Here is an 18,400-nt window from a genome sequence, read left to right on the forward strand (position 1 = left end):
GAAAACTGCTCTAGTCCCCTTATAAACTTGATGGTCCTCCTCTGGAATTGCTCCAACATTCCATGTCCTTCTTTTGTTGGGAAGATTTGAACAGTGCCCAGTACTCCAGGTGGGGTCTCACTCTATCCTCAGTACTCACAAACACCCTTCTGCTTCCAAATTGGCCCAGGGAAGTGAGGCATGTCAGCAGGATTTACACAGCAGGGCATCTGCTGGGGCCTTTCCAGTCCTCTCAACAACTGTGGTGGGTAAAAACTGCCACACTGGCTTTTTTAGGGTTTTACTCCTCAGTGGACCAAGCTATCTTACTGAGGAGTATCTGAGTGGTGGCCATATTTGCTACCCTTTTTTATTTCCTATTCATTCCCAGCCCCCCCAAATCTCTATCCTTCTTCATCATCTGGCAACTTACGGGTCATGTTTGCCCTCTAAGGGAGTAAGAATTTGTTGTTTGAACACTTTTGCTGACACATTTCTGTTCAGCTGCAGGTGTTCCTCCCACTCAGATTTTTGGCTGTCGCTTGCAGCTACATGCCTGGCCCATGGGCTGTTGAATAGTGGTCCCTTTCTGACTTTGCAGGGGAATAGGCATGCAGAGAGCTTGGCTCCTGAATGCTCTGTGAGTGGGAGGATGGAGCTGGTTGCTGGGACTGAGGAGGTCCAGCTGTGAGGACCTTTAAGGCAGGGTATGCAAGCCATGGGGTGTTAATGGCTCATCGTTAGACTGCAAGGGCGTAGCTGCTCTAGGAATAGGTGCTTCAGCCAAAAGCATAAACACAGGATGGATTAATCATTTCACTAAAGTACCAAAAAAATTTGAAAAAGGGAAGAGAAGAAGAGAAGCTCTTGTTCCTGTAGGGGTAAAGGGCTTCCTATTTGAAGGTACCTTTCTGACCCACATTGTCTAAGACACCTGTGCTGACCCATCTGATTATTCAAAGTCATGCAAAACCAATACTGGCTTTATCCAGCTCCTCTTCCCTCACACCCCTTCATCCCTTGCCATCTGCCAGTGAAATGAAGAGGAAGAAATGCCCCTCCTCTCCTCTCTTGTCTTCTCACTTCTTGCTTTCTGACATTTTTAATCCATCTTGTCAAAGAGCCAAAATATCTAGAATTTATCCTATCATTCATTAATAACTTTGCCTCATCAGTGAAGCAAAGAAAAAGTGTATAGCATTCAAAAACACAGTTAAAAGTGCCATTGTAGTATAGTCATACAGCTCTACTTGAAAAAGAACAAATATCTTCAATTTTGGCACAGTTTTGAAGTATTTGACTTTTCAACTATAACACACTTGCAACATTTTTAATGTAATTTCCTGAAATTTATCTTGTAAACTAGAAGTGTGACCTGAAGTAGTCCATTGGTCCTCGTCTGAATCACAACTTTTAGAATCACAACACAGGCATTTACAACCTGAGCTAATGCAATAAACAGCAGGAGAAGAAACTGAGAGAGTTGCAAATGACCTTTAAAAATCATCTAGTTCATTCCCTCTAGGGACATCTTTCACTATCAATTTGCTCAAAGCCTCATTCAACCTGACCTTCAACACTTCCAGTGATGGGCCACCCACAAGTCCTCTGGGCAACCTGTTCCAGAGTCTCATTATTGTAATTCCAAAAAATTCCTTATGTCCAAGTTAAATCTATCACTTTATAACCACTGCCCCTTGTACTGCTTCTAATACCTTGGTAAAAATTCTGATTTGCCAAAGCAAATTGCTTAAAGCTACATTCACTAGGGAGGTTCAGCCTTAGGCTCCACTTTTTCTTTCTCCACTCAACCTTCTCCATGACATTTTGGGAGCAAGAGCAAGATTATGGTGAGTACAGAGAGGCAGTGGATATAAATGCAGAACAACTGTACTTATATGTGCAATGCAGCCACAGACAGTCATTGCAAGCCAGCATGGAAAACAGTAAAATTTTGCATGGTGTGGATGTTCTTAATGCAGTGTCCTGAAAACAGTGAAAACAGGTATTTCTTCAATGAGATTGAAGATGTTTCAAACAGTATAAATTGCCCATCCACTCTCTGAGCAAACTAAGCATGCCTTAGACACAGGGAATATTCATAAAATCTGTGGGAAAGTTTGTTAACAAAATTCTACTGAGGATGTGTAAATTAAGACTATTCAAATAATTATAAGTTGTCCAAAACTGAACAAATATTCAAGGGCAAGTAAATGATCTATCCCTAAAACTCAAACCATCCTTCTCTCACATAGCAATTCCCTGCTCCAAAGTCTATTGAGCATCATGATCATCATTGTCATGGCAACAAGGGTAAGATGATGTGTAAAACTTATCATCCATGAAACTAAAACTTAAAATGAACAAAACCAGCTCTGGTCAGACAAGGAGATTTCAACTCCAGCAGTTTAATTCTAGCAAAGTTAATAGCTATATTTTAAAAAATCACCTTATAATGGAAAATGTCAGAATTTTCTTGCATACAATGCTGCTATCATGTCAAAAGAGCTTCAGCAATCTGTATAAATTTCTGCAGCATGCAGCTAAGTGACAATTTCTTTCATGCTGTACAAAACACTAATAATTTTGTTCAATTTTTCAAATCACAGTGTATTGTATTATTTGATATTTATTGCTTCTTACTGTTTGTAGCATTTTGGGTACAAATTTGGGTCAAAGAGAATTGCTGGCCCCAAAAGGACAGATTGTGTTTGCAGGTTCTGCAATAAAAAAGAGTAATAGAGGTGAAAGGCAAGGTGAATTCAGAATGGAAAGAAAGATAAAAAAATTTGAATTAGAATGAATTGATACGCCAAAGACATCATAGCAGATGAAAATATGAGAGATAAGAAAGGAAGATAACTTAGTCTGGAGTATTTACAATTTCTTTTTGAACTTATCAAACAACTTCATTAAAAAAAAAAAGTGGATTAGTTTATATCAGCACATTTACATACAGGATTGTTTTCATCCCTTTGAATCTGTTCAAAGATTTATTTAAAATAGCCAATGATCTCATCCTACATTCTCAAGTCCTGCATGTAATTGCATTCTCCTACTCCAAACCTGTGTATTTGTCTGAGCCAAAGGCGTCTTCCAGCATATAATTCCTGTTCTAAAGTTTCTCCTTTTTTTTGAAAATAAATCAAAACAAATAACAGTGAGGAACTTGCAATTGAATCACCCCACTTGAACAAGTCTAAATTAACAGTAACTAAAAGGAACTCATAAAATTGTGAGAATAAGGCCATTACTCATCTGATAAAAAGATAATTGTGTCCTCTTATTTTTCCATAAGTTGAAGCAGAGTAAATCTTTGGCCATTTTTTTTAACTGTTCAAAGAGATTTCTTTGAGAGAGAGAAGTTACACAGTAATTTTCCCTTGGGACATGTAAGCTTGAAAATTGATATAATGTCATTTTCAAATAGAGGAAGAAGGGATGAGGGTTTTTTTCCCACTAAGTACCTTGACAGTTTTGTCTTTGTGAGCTTACAAATCAACCTAATTATGAAGTAGCATTTTTTATTACCAAATTAAACAGCTAATAAATGAAAAGGACTTATTTTTATGGTATCAATCAAGACTGTCAGCTCAGCAAATTTAAATAATCAGAATTAGCATCCTAAATAATTACAACAAGTCACATAAATGAAAAAAATTTCTAATGTCACTTCAGGAAAAAAAGTCACATCACACTTGTAAATACCAGCATGAGAAGTTTCACAGCCTAAGTCCACCATGGCAGATATATCTGAGCAAAGAAGCCTTGAGTCATTAATTCAGATTCCAGAGAGTGCATGACAATGATTTTGAAACCTGAAACAATACAATAATAGATTGCTAATCTGAAGTCCGATTTCATACTTTCCCTTTAGTGTCTTAAAGATAGGTATTACCTTAAATCTGCATTATATATATAAGTATTTAGAGCTTAAGAAACTACCAATCATCAAAAAAAAAAAAAAAAAAAAACCAGATATACATTGCAAGGAAAAACCCTAAATTCTATGTCAAACATCAAGTAGAATTTCTTGTTTAATTTTTATTTCTAGTATCAGTCACTGGATAATCAATTCAAAGACAGGAATCACTTTACTAAATATAGAATATATCTAAACTAGAAATATTTTTGAATATACTCCTTGAAGTGCAGAACTGGCTGTAATTTGAAGGCCTAAAACATATCTCCAAAGTAGCCAAGACTGGCATGAACCACATGTGGTAACGATATTGTCAGGTAAATGGTATTTCAGTTCAGAATTTTCAGTTAATTGAAATTAACATTTATTTGAAGGTTTTTATATAAAAAATTATAATTAATTAGCATTTATTTGGAGGTTTTTAAGTCAAAAATATGATAATATCCAGTGTTGTCTGTGTATTCTGATACACATAAAAATGGACACTTTTGACAATAATCTTGATTAAAACTAGGTTTTAGAAACATAATATACATGATCTAACATTACTGTTAAGAAATTGGAAACAAAGGAATGTACCTGTCTCCTAAGCAGTATATTCCAGTTTATACAATGGTTCTGTAACAACAGAGAATACTGGCAGAAATATTTTTCAAGGTATCTCTGTAAATCTCACCTGTGTCAAGTGAAATGTACAGATGGGGGTACCGGCAATTCTTACACACTCTTTCTCATACCAGTGATACAACTAGAACTAATATCAGAGCTAGACTAAAATTTATTCTCAAGGGCTCTAGGAAATAGCAGGCAGTTTAATGTCTGTTGCTTGAGAGAACGAGTGAAACCCTCTCATTTACCTGTCTCTACAATCTACTGGGTAAGTAATCTTGCAAAAGATGCTACAGAGACAGGATTGAAAAATCGGTGCAGTGCATTGGTGTGCTGGTTTTGACTGGGGTAGAGTTATTTTTCTTCACAGTGGTTGGTATTTTGGATTTGTGCTGAACACTGGCATGACAGATAAGAGGTGTTTTTGTTATTGCTGAGCAGGGTTTACACAGAGCCAAGGCTTTTGCTGCTTTTCATGAGGTTGGTGAGGAACTGGGGGGAGCACAGGAGACTGGGAGGAGACAGAGACAGCACAGGTGACCCAAAATGACCAAAGGAATATCCCAGACCATGTGGCATCATGCTCAGTGGATAAAGTGGAGGGAAGGAGGGATGTTTGGAGAGATGGTGTTTGTCCTCCCAAGTCACCATCACATGTGATGGGGTCCTGCTCTCCTGGAGATGGCTCAGCTCCTGCCTGCCCATGGAGGAGATGACTTAATTCTTTACTTGTGTGCACAGCTTTTGCTTTCCCTGTTAAACTGCCTATATCTCCACCCATGAGTTTTCCAGCTTTCACCCTTCCAATTGTCTCCCTGAGCCCACTGGTGGGGGAGTGAGCAAGGGACTGTGTGGGGCTTGGCTGCTGGCTGGGGTGAAACCATGACAATAGGGAATGATTCCAAGTTGATTTTTATGGAAACTAAGGGCAAAATGCTAATCTGCCTGGTTGATTTTTATGGAAACTAAGGGCAAAATGCTAATCTGCCTGACATCAGCAATAAATGTGTATTTGATCCCAAAGAACCTTCACCTTTAGCTGAAGCCTTCGTCCCCTGCAGCATGACTACAATAATGAGTGGTAAACATTATTTATAAGACAGTGCATCTCACTTCTGTCTGTATCAAACAGGAGACACTAAAACAGTGCAGATAAAACTGTACTTCAGGTGAAGGGATAAATTTCTCCTTAATTTCTAGTGAACTTCTCAATTAAGATTGATTCTAATGGCTCTTTGTATTGCACTCAAGTTCTGGGCAAAGTTCTCACACACCAAATGACATTTCTCAGTTCTTTAAGTTGCTCTGAAGATAATAAAGCATTTTTGTTGCTGCAGAAAATTCAGCAGCAACTCAAGGCTGAGAGACTCATTATACAGTAATAAAACTCATGAGATGATTATTTAAAACTCCTAATATCCAGACTCCTGGAAATCTAGGAAAGAGCAAACCAAGTGCACGTTTGACACTTGCTCAATTATGGCTTTTAAGTCATAGATTAGATCCAAGCATTCTAAAAAGGAAATATTAAACTTCAAATCTAAAAACTACAAAATTTACCTTAAAGTGTGATTTGAAATGGTCAGCTAAAATATACTACAATACTATGGTCCGAAAGAATAGGAGGAATACATTATGGAAATAATGTATTCCACACTTTTACAATATTTTCTTTTTCAAATACAAAAAAACCCCAAGAAGACTTAAAAACAAACCAAAAAATCATACTTTCAGGTTTTTGAGGTAGAGGTAATTTCTGAAGAATTTGCCAAGATGTTCTGCAGGTTTTTTGCTGGTTCTGCATTTTAGCAACAGAAGCAAAAATGATTCCTCAACAGTTTAGTGGAAAATCAATTATAAATTATGTGAGGTACCTCCAAAATTTTCCACAGGAATGGGAACATATCCATTCATTTTCTGTAAAACAAAATGGAAAAGTTTCCTGCAAATTTCTTCCATTTTTTCACCTCAATTTTAAACTAGACTCCATTATATTCTTATTTAATTTGGGCTAAAGACATCTTTTAACGAGATGGTTTTGTTTGGTTTTCATGTCATGTTTTCCCATTTCACTGAGGTGGTAATTTTGCTTAAGTAATGCCCATAAAATCTATTATCTTCAGTCTTCCTGAAATGGATTATCCTTAGCAGTGAATACCACAGAGAGATTTTGGATATCTGGATAACACAGATTGTTTGAATACTTATTTAAAAAAAGGAAAAAAAACAACCAGATTTCATGTAATGTTTGTTAGGCTTTTGTTGTGTGATGAACGACAGAAAGAGGAAGGTGAGAATTTCGTATTTCAAATTGCCAGAGAAGTAGAAAAGTCTGGAAATATGGAATAAATTTATGTGCCTTGTCTGCCTGAAGAAATAGTACTCATTCAGGTAATCTAAATATCTATTTTATGAACATTCATAACCCTCTTCAAATAAATAAAAATCCAGTTCAGTTGTAATTGGAGTCCATTTAAGCAAACAACAACAAAAAAATTAAGTTACTTCCTGCTTAAAAATAAGCTTCCATTTTTTTAATTTATCAAAAAAAAAAAAAAAAAAAAAAAAAGAAACCAAGTTAAACAAAGAAACAAACAAAAAAACCTTATTATTAAAAGCCCTGGGTTTTTTTTTCCCCACGGGAATGTAAAAGAACATTTTAAATACAAAACAGGTGCAAATTAGAGGGCTTCCTCCCCTTCCATTGATCAAACATAGATTTAGATTTTTTATGTCATGGACATGAAACAAGCAAGAATCCATGCAGTTCATATGCCAAATGACTTCGTATTTAGAAAATTAAGCATTTGCCTTGACAGGTCATTCACTTCAAGTGTCAAGAAAAGGAAGGAATTGCCCTGGTGCTTAAAATAATTGATTCAAAAGCAATTCTCCAAACCACAGGAAAATCAGCCTGCACTCTAGGCCTTGAAGGCAGCATAATTTTCCAGGTGGTAGCCTACTCTTACAAGCCTACTCTTATAGATTCAAGTTTTCAGGCACTGAAGAGTATCAATTGTCACCATCTACCCACTGCCTCCACTAGCAAAAATTAACAGAATCCTTTGGTTCAGGTTTAATTTACTGCACCTATTCCTTGTCTGGTGAAAAAACTGTGCTTTTCAATGCCATTTCAAAGCTCATTGTTTTTTGAATACTTACACTTTGGGTGACTTCAGTAATATTCTTCCAACACATGTATCTTAATTCTTGTTTTGAAAAGAACAAAAGTCAGGGATCTGCCTTTCTTCAGAAATTAAAAAAAAAAAAAAAAAAAAAAAAAGAAGAAAGCAGCAGCTTTTATTAACTCCAGACAGAATAAAAACAACCCTTTTGCCTAGACGTCTCAAAATGATGCTATGCCTTAAAGTTCCTTCTCCAGATCATCTTTCATATTCCACATTTTCTATACTTGTTGCTAAATCCCTGATCCAGGCCCCCATCATCTCATCTAGGGATTCACTTTGTCCAACTGTGGCCTGCTAAAAATTAATCTCATCTAAACTACTTGTATTTGCTGTCTATATATAGTTAGGGTGTACAAACTGATATGTTCAGAGACAGATTTATCCCAGCCCAGAACAGAGGTCTCAGATGGCGAAGGCACACACAGAGCCTGGATGTGAAGGTCTGGACTCAAGCCCAACCCAAAGGTTGTGCCTGGCTTCTGGGGCTGGGTAAACAGATTAGCATTTTTCATACTGATTAGAAAGAAGGCAAAAGGGATTAACAGGGAAAAGATTAAATTTTCATTTATCTGTATCAGATTTGAGGTAATATCTTGAAATAGTAGAGAGAGATAGTAACTAAAGTAAGTAAAGTGAAGCACATTTTAAAATATCTGCTTGGAGTGTGACCTTCACACTATTTAAGTCTAGCACTACTTTGCAAATTCTATGTTTATTTTCATATAAAAATCATATGGAGATATTATAATAAGTATGATCAAAGGAGATATTATAATAAGTATGATCAAAGGACAATTACTACAACACAGCTCTCTCCTCCCATTCTTGATGTCCAATGCCTTTTTTAAAACTTTAGAAAACAAATTCATATGGCTGTCAGGAAAACAATGTTTTGGTTCTCTGTGAGGCAACAATATGCATGGTTTCTCTTAATGGTTTTCTTTTTATTTAATCATTGTCACTGGCATGTCTCCTGTGTCCTACCACTGAAACTGTGTCATTAAGCTGAAAAAGGTCAACCATAAAGTAAAATTTTAAACTGAATTAAGCACCATTCAGTTATATTAATCTATAAAGAAATGTGAGAGACATTCAGCACTCTGAAGACCTATCTAACCTTTCTTTTATGTTTCCTCTTTACAAAACTCTTACAGACTGGTGTGTCCCAGAGGGTCTCTGTTACAGTTTCTGTGTCTATTGCACCTCTAATCCATTGTGTCTCTTTCAGTGGCCCTCGTTAAATCTCAAAACCTTGAAATGACACAATATTTCAATAATAAGACATTTATTTTCCCTCCATCCAGCAGAAGATTGAGCCAGTGGGTCTTTGAGACAATCTATGCAAGACTGACCTCATGGAGAAACTTCTACCCTTGTTGTCCCTGGGACAACACCAGGACTCATAAGTGCAGAGTCATCTGCAAGTGTGTTAATCATCTACACGGCGCAATAAAAGCTTCTGAGACAGCTACTCATGAAGCAATGAAGATCTTTGCAGATCTAGTTTATCCAGCAGCCAACCATCTTCTACATGAGTAGCTTAGAAAGAAGTATCAGAGAGCCTTTTTAAATTCAGGCCTTTCCACCTGTCTCTTTCTTTAATACTGAGCCTTGTTCTACATTGGAATATACAATATTGCAGCCACAAGCCTTGATACAGACAGTTGTAAGGCCATGATCTGCTGGACCTCTTTAATCCAATCAGATCAGCATGAGTTATTTCTCAGAGAAAGAATACTTTGGATCAGCCTTGGCACCTGAGGTTAATCACCCCAAAAACCTCCCCGAGACCGTGAACTTTCCCCAGTAACCTTAGTGCCAGTAGAAAATGTTCCTTTACCACCTTTGTTACGCAGGAAGATAGTTCCTGGAAATCTCAGAAATATTTGCTAAGCTTAACAGAGTTAGTACGATGCTCTTCAAAACTCCTGCTTTCAAATAAATGCCAAGCAATTTTTTTTTCCACTTCACTCTTCAGTGTATAAAGCTCCATGAACTGCAAGCCTAATTCTAGAATAGCTTCATTACTAGAAGAATTTCAGTAAAATTACTTTATCAATATACTAAATTACAGTAGTATTGCTAATTTATTCTGGTATACACTAAAGTTTTTTTTCCCAGAAAACGTGTATTAGGCATGCTGTGTAGGGTGTTAATTCATGATTGCTCATAGACTCTGTATTGAACATACTTACCTCTGTCTGAATTTATCCCCAGAAAAGCAAATGGGAAGGCTGAAGCCTTAAAGTTCATTCCCTCTGTTATGCAGAGCATCTCCTCTGAAATCAAGAGAGTTTTGTGTAAGCACTGAGTTACTTATTTATTTCTTCAACTCAAGAATATATTTCTTTCATTTGCAAGTGGAAGGCATAGTACAGCTGACTTTTGGCCATTCTTCAGAAGGCTAACAATCTTTCAGCTTCTCAGCTTCTTGAAGTGAGAGAAAATCTAGCCTTCTGTCTATGTGACAGTCATAATTATTGCTTAATTATCCAATTTATCAAACAATAACTGCAGACAACCTCAAAGGAGACAAATTCTAACAGATCCCCAAATCATATACTCAGCATAATGCCCATCTTTGCAAATCCTATAGGATTACATCCTATCAATTTTTGCATGAAATGGAAACCAATCCAATGGTATTCTCTTGTCAAAATAGGTAGGCAGAGATGCTTCCAAGCAATTTTTTTCCCCCTCAACACTTACATTTTCTTTTAATTCTTCCATCAGTCAGTTAAAAACACCAAACAGAAAATGGTTTTGTTCTGAATCAGGTACCAAAATCAGAGCTTCCAAGATAAATCTGCCTCCTGTTCTTACTGCCGCTTTACCCATGTACTGAACTATTGATATTTGGCTCACCAAGCAGCTCCTTTCTCTCTCTCTGATCCCATCACCTCAGACTTGTTACCTGAGGGCCACTGTTTCCTCCAGGTAAGGAAAGGCCCCATCTTTTCCCCCCGCATGCCCACCTCTTCTGACACCACTCAAAATTGTTTTGGCAATTTGATAAAAATTAAAATTTGATGGTAACTTTGATAAAAATTAGTTCATACAAATCATTCAGCTGTTTGTATCTGGCATAGCCAAAAAACAAAAAAGGAATGATGGGGAAAGGAAGGATGCTAGATGAATCCTCTAAAAAGACTTAAAATCATCACAGCTCCAAAGCAAACACTAATTGTCTTTAATTAGCTTCCAAGAAGCACTATAACACTTCTAGCCATTAAGCACACATCTATGCATAGAGACAAGAACCAGCACCCTAACAGAGCCTTATACCATGTGAAATGGGACTTCTCCATAAAATATTTAATAAACTCTACAAAAGTAAAATAGCTGATAATGGACTGCCTCTGAAAAGCTGTGAAAGAAGGATTTAGTGATTAGATTTCATTGCTTTGTGACTTCCAAAACAGATTACCCAAACAACATAGCTGATTTTTTCATTCATTTGCAAAAATAATTATTTCCATGACCATTGAGATGAAGAGGTTTCAATTCTCATTGAAACTCCTGAAAGGTCTCTGTGGATACAGAATTACTGTAATTATAAGTACCTATATAGCATTTAAATATTGCCTATGTTACCTATATCTTCATCCTTCATGAATTATTTCATGTAAAAATCTCTCCCATATAAAGTAGATGCTGAAAAAAATCTTGCTCTAGACAGACACACTCTCTAAGGCAACTTCTGCTTACTTTATTCATCCCAAAGAAAGAAATGTAATTAAATTCCAGCATTCTACATAATGGCACTTGCATAAATCAGGCTGGATTTTACCCTAAAGTTAAAATGACGTAAGTCCCAGAAGAAAAAAAAAATAATATAAAACATATCCATCAATCAATAATAAAAAATCTCCTTAGTTTCCAAAGTCTACCTTAGAAGCTATAGATATTATTTGGTTTCTCCTTATACAGCTAGATATTTCTCTTAAACTCAACAAGAACTGTGAATTTCCTAAAAATACTTATATAATATACCAGAAAAGGTTGAGGAAAAAGCAAAATCCCTGTGAGATGAAATTTAATAGATTGCAGTTGGTTGCTCCAAACTGTTTGTGGTCAAAATCATTTTAGAAGCGTAATGTTACTACACAACGATTAAGTCAGGTTTTCTTTCCTTTGTTGTTTTTTTGGGGTTTTTTTCTTGTTACCTTTTGTTTTGTGGATTTTTTTCTTTTTGTTTTGTTTTATTTTGTTGGAGGGGTTTCAGGGGCAGGGGGGTGGGGAGGGGTTTAGTGCAATTTTTTACCAGGAATTGTCACCTTTAGCAAGCCTTAAATTAACCCAAATGCCAGATGTTAATTTCTCTAGACTGTTTTTGTGTGCCTGCCTTTCCTGGAGCACCATGGCAGCCACAAGCCCAGTTTCAGGGGTTCTGAGCACCCAAAGCTCCAGTTAAATCTGGGGTGGCTGTGGATACTGGGTGGCCTCTAAAAACAAGTTGTAAGGCGATGCTGCTGACACAGAGAGAGAAGCCCTGGAAGCTCCAAGCTCAGAGAACACCCATTGACTCATCTGGTATTTCCATACATGAAAGATTGGAAAACTGCTTTCTATTCTCAAATCTTACAAGGTTCCTGGACTACATTCAGCCTTATTATGAATTCTCTTAGTTTCCATCTACCAAATACACTTACGCATTTTAAAGTAAATTAAAACTAACCTCTGTGGTTTTGTGCACTTATGTGTGTCCATACATAGACACACACATTCCTCTGTACTGTACTGTATTTTGAGGGAGCAAACAAATTCCTTCTGCTACTTAGAAACCAGCCCAAAAGAATGGAAACAAGACAAAAAAAGAGTTGATCTGTCACCTGGAGATGCAGCAAGACAATGACCTTAGAACTATTCACCAGCCACAATATCACCACTGTCATTTTTATGAGATTTTTTGAACTTTGAACATCTGGGAAAATGTCCCCTCTACCAGAAAATTGCCCTGTTTTTGACAAATTCCCAGTCTTGTGAACTTTTGTTGTTTCTGCAAAATCATACAGACTTAAAAATTAAGTTTAATGGTGCTTACACCAATTACTAGAAAAATACTGTTTCAGGAATTTCAAAACCCCTGTGCATAGTTTTGCCAGCCCCCAAAAAGGAAGGCAGGTGGAAGAAATAGGCCAAGTGTTTCACCATGACAATCTCCAAATGTATTTAAAATGCCCCCAAGAAAACAAAACCAAAAAAAAAATACCAAAACAAAACAGCTCAACTTCTTTGCATTGTCAGAAAAGCACATGAGATTTAAGGGGTAAGCATGTGGATCTTATAACAGGTGTGAAAAACTGAGGTCCAAAAAGATGACAAAAAAATTAACACTTAATCTGCCAAATGCCAAAATTTCCCAACTGACTTTCAAGAGTAAAAAGGTATTGCTTCTCCTTCTTGTTAAAGTGAAAGCTACATCAGACAACAAAGGAAGAGAGGATTTATACAGGTTTAGTTTAATGAAGGGATTTCTCCTGTAAATATAGACCTTACACAATGTTCTGAGCAATCCCTTGTAGACAGTGGCTGGCAGAGATAAAGTCTTCTAGAAGCTAATTTTGACCATTCTAGAACTTCATTTTGACCATTCTGCATAAGTCTAATGCTGTTTCAGCTTCTCAGCTTCTTGAAGAGGGAGAAAATCTGGCCTTCCATTTGTGTGACAGTGATGATTATTGCTTAATTATTTAATGTATAAAATTAAAAAATAATGGCAGATAGCCTTAAAAGAGACAGATTCTAACACAACTCCAAATTATATACTCATCACACTACCCACTATCACAAATTATATCCTATCAATTTTTGTACGAAGTAGAAAACAACCCTAACAGTATTCTCCTGGCAAAAAAGGTACAAAGGCCTGAAAATCACAGGTTCTAAAATTTCTTCTATCAAACTGCTTTGAAATGCTGAATTACACCTTCATGACAATATAAGGAACCAAGCAAATCACAAACAACAGCTGTCTGTCCAAAAATAAGTCAGTGTCTACTGACTTCCTGGATATAAAACAAAAGCTTTTGAATTACAAAAGGGATATCAGCAAAGTTTTTCCATCAGACAGTGAGCAGATCAGCCGTTCAAGATTTTTTCTGACCTCTTTGTCTATGGAATTCTTCCTCTTATCCAGCTTCTCTCCGAGGCTGTATGAATGAGCATTATAAGTTCATTCAGTGGTAAAGAAAAATGTCAGGGACATAGTGTCAGGAGGCTGGGCAGAGTGAGACTGCTGATTCAACAGCCCCCACTCATGTTGCATTGAAGGGACCATAAGATCATTCTGTCAGAACAAAGTGCATGGCTTGATGGTGGGATAACCCTTGGGGTTGGAACTTTCTGTTGCCTGCTTGTATAGGGACACAAGCAGTACCCATGGATTCTATGTCTTCACAATTTTCCTTCCACTGATCCACTCTTTAATTTTCTACCACAGGTTTCTCCATGCCTCTCTTTCTCATGACTCTGGGTTCTATAAACGCAGGATCTGATCCATCAGCTTCCTCCTCAAGGAACAAGCATGTGGATACATATATGTTTCATTCTGCAGGCAGTCAGTGATGCACAGAATTGGTGAGACAAGGGTTTTTCTTCTAATTATTAATGCTTGTGTACATGTGGGGGATGAAGAGCATTCTAATGAAAGTGATTTGACTTCCAGCAATATTCTTCATCTCTGTGACCTGAGAAGTCATTAGGAGGCAGGACTTCACATCAACAACTGCACATGGACTTATTTTCTTATGTGGCGTAACGTTACTCAGAAAACCAAGGACCATGGCTTTAATATGGAGATATTAAATAGTACTTACTGGTGAGATAGGCAGATTTTGGTCAATGTGAATGCAGTCAGTAGCATAAAAATATTTGACCATAGAATTATTATTGAATCAACCAAGGAAAACCAAATTAAAAGACAAGAAAATAATTTCTGGTGAAAAAAACATACCTTTTTTTTTTACTAAACACAGGTCTTTCATATGAGTAAAGCAGAAAGCAGAAAAGTACAAGGAGATTTTTGTTCATTTGTTCACCTTCAACATTCAGGAGGACAAACAGGCTACAAGTTGGATGTGGTATTGACATAAGAGGTATCATTCTAATTGAAGTGGAACACTGAACTTTTATTGGAGAACAAGAGCGATGAGTGCCGAACGGTGACTTTCTGTTTAAAATATTTGGAAGACAGGCTCACACTATGACCTGCTTCCAGTTTCCAGTGGTATTAGGGATGAAGCCAGTATAAATCCAGTTGTCACAAAAGAAAAAGTTATAGTATATATTAAACCACAAAAAAATACTTTCAAATAACATTAAGGGTATGACTTAAGCCCACAAAAGCCAGGAAATTCAGAGTTAGGGCTGCAACTCTGTCCTCAACTCACCCCATTTTGTTTAGGTATTGTAGCAGATATGAAGAGAGCTACCTGAAGCATGATGATATTGGTTTACAAGGGATGGCCAAAAATTTAGTATTTATCTGTGCTGGGTAGGGTTTGCTTGTTACACTAGAGCTGACAAGGCCTTCTCATGGAGGGGAAGACTATAAGACAAATAAACCTCTTCAATAAATGTTAATAATATACATCCCTTTACCTGATTGGCTTTGTGATCCATGTTTCTGGACTTCAGACTGGGGATTCCTTTTGGAGATGTCTGCTGGGACTCATAGGAGTGGTGGACTAACCTGTGTCACATTTACATCTCTGGACTGAGTGATTACAGTGACAGATATCAGAACATACTGAAGAAAGAAACAAAAACACCAGTGAAGCAAAGTGGATTGATAATTAGCAATGAATCTCTTGTGGAAAATATGTGACCATCTGATGAAAGTTACGAGATTCAACAAGAAGGACACTTAAGAAAAAAACAACTGGTTAAGATAAGCTCAAGAAGCAACTTGAAGTAGAAAATTAGCTACAAAAGTGAGTTGAAGGAGACTTTTGTCTGATACTCCAGAAAAATATGACTTCTATCAGTTTAACTTGAAGGTGTAAGGAAAGAGAAGCAGAGAAACACATGCATGTGTTTTATTTAGCTATAACTATGTCTTATGCTTGCTGAAATTGAAGAGTGACTGCTTTCTGGAGCACCTAAAGATTTTGCACGTTTGCTATCACAAGCTTAAAAATATTCAGTGTTTCTACCAACTGGATTTTGGCCAACCTTTAAATCATTCTAGTAAACATTATGAGTAATTCCTGCATCCCTGCAAATATGCATACTTCATTAGTTTGTCTTCAAGATGTATTATATTCTGAGGTGCGGTTATGTGGAAAAATGTACCTTTATGCTGACTTAAGGGCATCTACTCAAGGTTTTTCTAAGTATTAACTCAAGTGACTTGTAATTTCTCCACACTCTTAATAATGTAACCAAAGAAAAATGTACACGAGACTTCAGAGTCATGTTCTACTCTATTTTTAAGGCAATGGATAACAACTGGTTTGGGTCCAGTAGATACCCAGGGGCTACAAATCCCTGGGTAAATCCCTTCAATCTCTCCACTGCTTTGCACAGGAGCATCAGGGACTTCATCACAGCAGAAAGGCGTAGTGTGGTTCACTCAGGTGAGCTTTGTTTTCCAAAAATTCACTCGTGCTTTCCAAAAATTCACACCTTGAGTTATTTCAAGGTTTCCCAAGTATATCAAAGAGCCAGAATGGGTTTAGAATTTGCAACAATTTTCAAAACTTACTGAGTTTTAATTCCATGTTTCTTCATGTGAAAAATCCTGCAACCTGTGATTCCATGATTTTTTTACAACAGTTGTGCCAAATAGCTCCATATTTCTTGGGTTGCACTTTGTACTTCAATTTCAAGACATGGCATAAAGATTTAATACATGAAATACACTTTTTACAATCTCTCAATGCCAATCTGAAATTGTGGTGTTTACTACCATCCCAAAGCACATGCCCACAATTTGATTTCCCCATTCCTTGAACAAATCAGATTATTATAAACATGCTGCCATCTATTCATTAAAATAACATAAATGAACTGACAACTTTAGCTGGTGTTCTCTCACCCATGCTCAGAGTGAAAATGGTGGAAGTACAAAATTGATATAATTCTTCCATTCACATTTAAAGTATGAAACCTACTCTTCCCATAAATCCAGACTAATTCAGCTTTCAGAGCTAGACTGAACAGTTGCTGAAGAATAGGATGATTCTCTTTTTTAATTTAAGCCTACAGGTTTGCATCAGATCCTGTAGATCTGCAAAGAAAGGCTGAAATAGGCAGACTTTACACAGTTCCACTCCAAAGAAAAGTTTGCTCCGTATTTGCTGGAAATCAAGCCTGTTTTGCCAAAAAGATTTGCAGTCCTCATTAAAATCTATGAATTGGAGTCAATTTACCAGAAGTTTTGTAATATTAAACACACACCACAAGAGATACACTTTGTAACAGCAGCCTGCATTACTGTCATATGGACAATCAAATTTCCATATACCAGCTGAAACTCTATGACATTTTATGTTTGTCTTGTCAGCCAGCCTCCTTCACATGCGAGGCAATATAACCTTTCTCCTACTTTTTCCTTGAGACTTAAGCTGGGTTTTATTAATTTATGACTGAATGTCTGAGAGGACACACCAAGTCAGCTACCAAGACTTAAAAAAGCTTCTGTAATTCAACCTGTGCCTGAACATTCCTGTTGGATGACCTTATATTTGCTTTGAGCTGAGGACATCCTCCATGCTGTAACTGTTGCTCTGCTGGTGCAGGATGCCTTGTTGAACTAATGTGACTTTGCTGTGAGCCCTCAGCCCAACCATGCTGAGCCCAGCTCATACAATGCAGTGTTTCCATGAAACCCATGAAAACCTGTTTTCCTGTTTTCCATGTCATTGGAAAACAGATCTGAGCTCAATTCCTTACAGAGAGATTTTCATGTGCAGTAAAATTAATTTAAATTCAATGTGACACCTTCTGAACACAAAAATATTTGAACTTTTAGCTTCAATCACTAACTCACAGGAAGAAACTGAACAGGAGTTATCTTACTATAGCATATTCTGAAACATTAAAAATCAAATTCATTTAGCTCAGGACAATGTTCTCACCTGCCACCTAAAACTGTTGAATTCAGGGTTCCTTACAAGCCCTAAATACAACCAATGTTCCTTGAAAGGGCTGCAAATATTTTGAACAAGCCATGACCCAGTTTTCAGCGCAGTTGAGCCAAACTATTTTTGCTGTTTAAATAAAAATAACAAAAATGCACATTTTTGCATAGTTTCAGCACAAAATTCAGGGGGCAGAAAGGGAAGAACTGTGGGCTGAGATGAGTTTCACTTTACAGTTTTGGAACAACCAAAATTCAGAGCTAAATGGGCATGGTGAGTGCATAGAACCACAGGAACCAAAACCAAAGAAAAGGTTGGGATGGAATGTTATTACAGCTTTTATATCTATCATGGTAGCTAGGTATCTCTGGCCCCTATGGCAATAGAATTTGACTAATGCATTTTGTAGTCATTTTTACATGTGATTCTCACCAGTGAGGCCACTACTAGAACAGAAGGTGTAATTCTTGATGTCCAGACTTAAAACAAAGATGTTAAAAATTTGTGCAGGGCTCAGGAAAGCAAAATAAGAATGAATCATAGCATGGAAAATTAGTCATAGAATGACAGAACAGAACAGCCCAGTCTAGTCAATTTGTCCAAGGATAACTAGATGA

At 36.9% G+C, this 18,400-nt stretch overlaps 1 long non-coding RNA gene across 1 annotated transcript; it reads right to left on the minus strand.

Annotated features, from left to right (window-relative positions):
• Positions 1-3,661: 3,661 nt before the first annotated feature.
• Positions 3,662-7,759, minus strand: LOC135456525 (uncharacterized). The gene is made up of 3 exons (XR_010442563.1): positions 7,673-7,759; positions 6,385-6,427; positions 3,662-3,797 (listed from the first exon to the last, which is right to left on the minus strand). It is a non-coding gene; the product is annotated as an uncharacterized LOC135456525 (long non-coding RNA).
• Positions 7,760-18,400: the final 10,641 nt, after the last annotated feature.

The sequence above is a fragment of the Zonotrichia leucophrys genome, chromosome 1A (genome assembly GCF_028769735.1).
Source record: "Zonotrichia leucophrys gambelii isolate GWCS_2022_RI chromosome 1A, RI_Zleu_2.0, whole genome shotgun sequence".
Taxonomy (NCBI): domain Eukaryota; kingdom Metazoa; phylum Chordata; class Aves; order Passeriformes; family Passerellidae; genus Zonotrichia; species Zonotrichia leucophrys.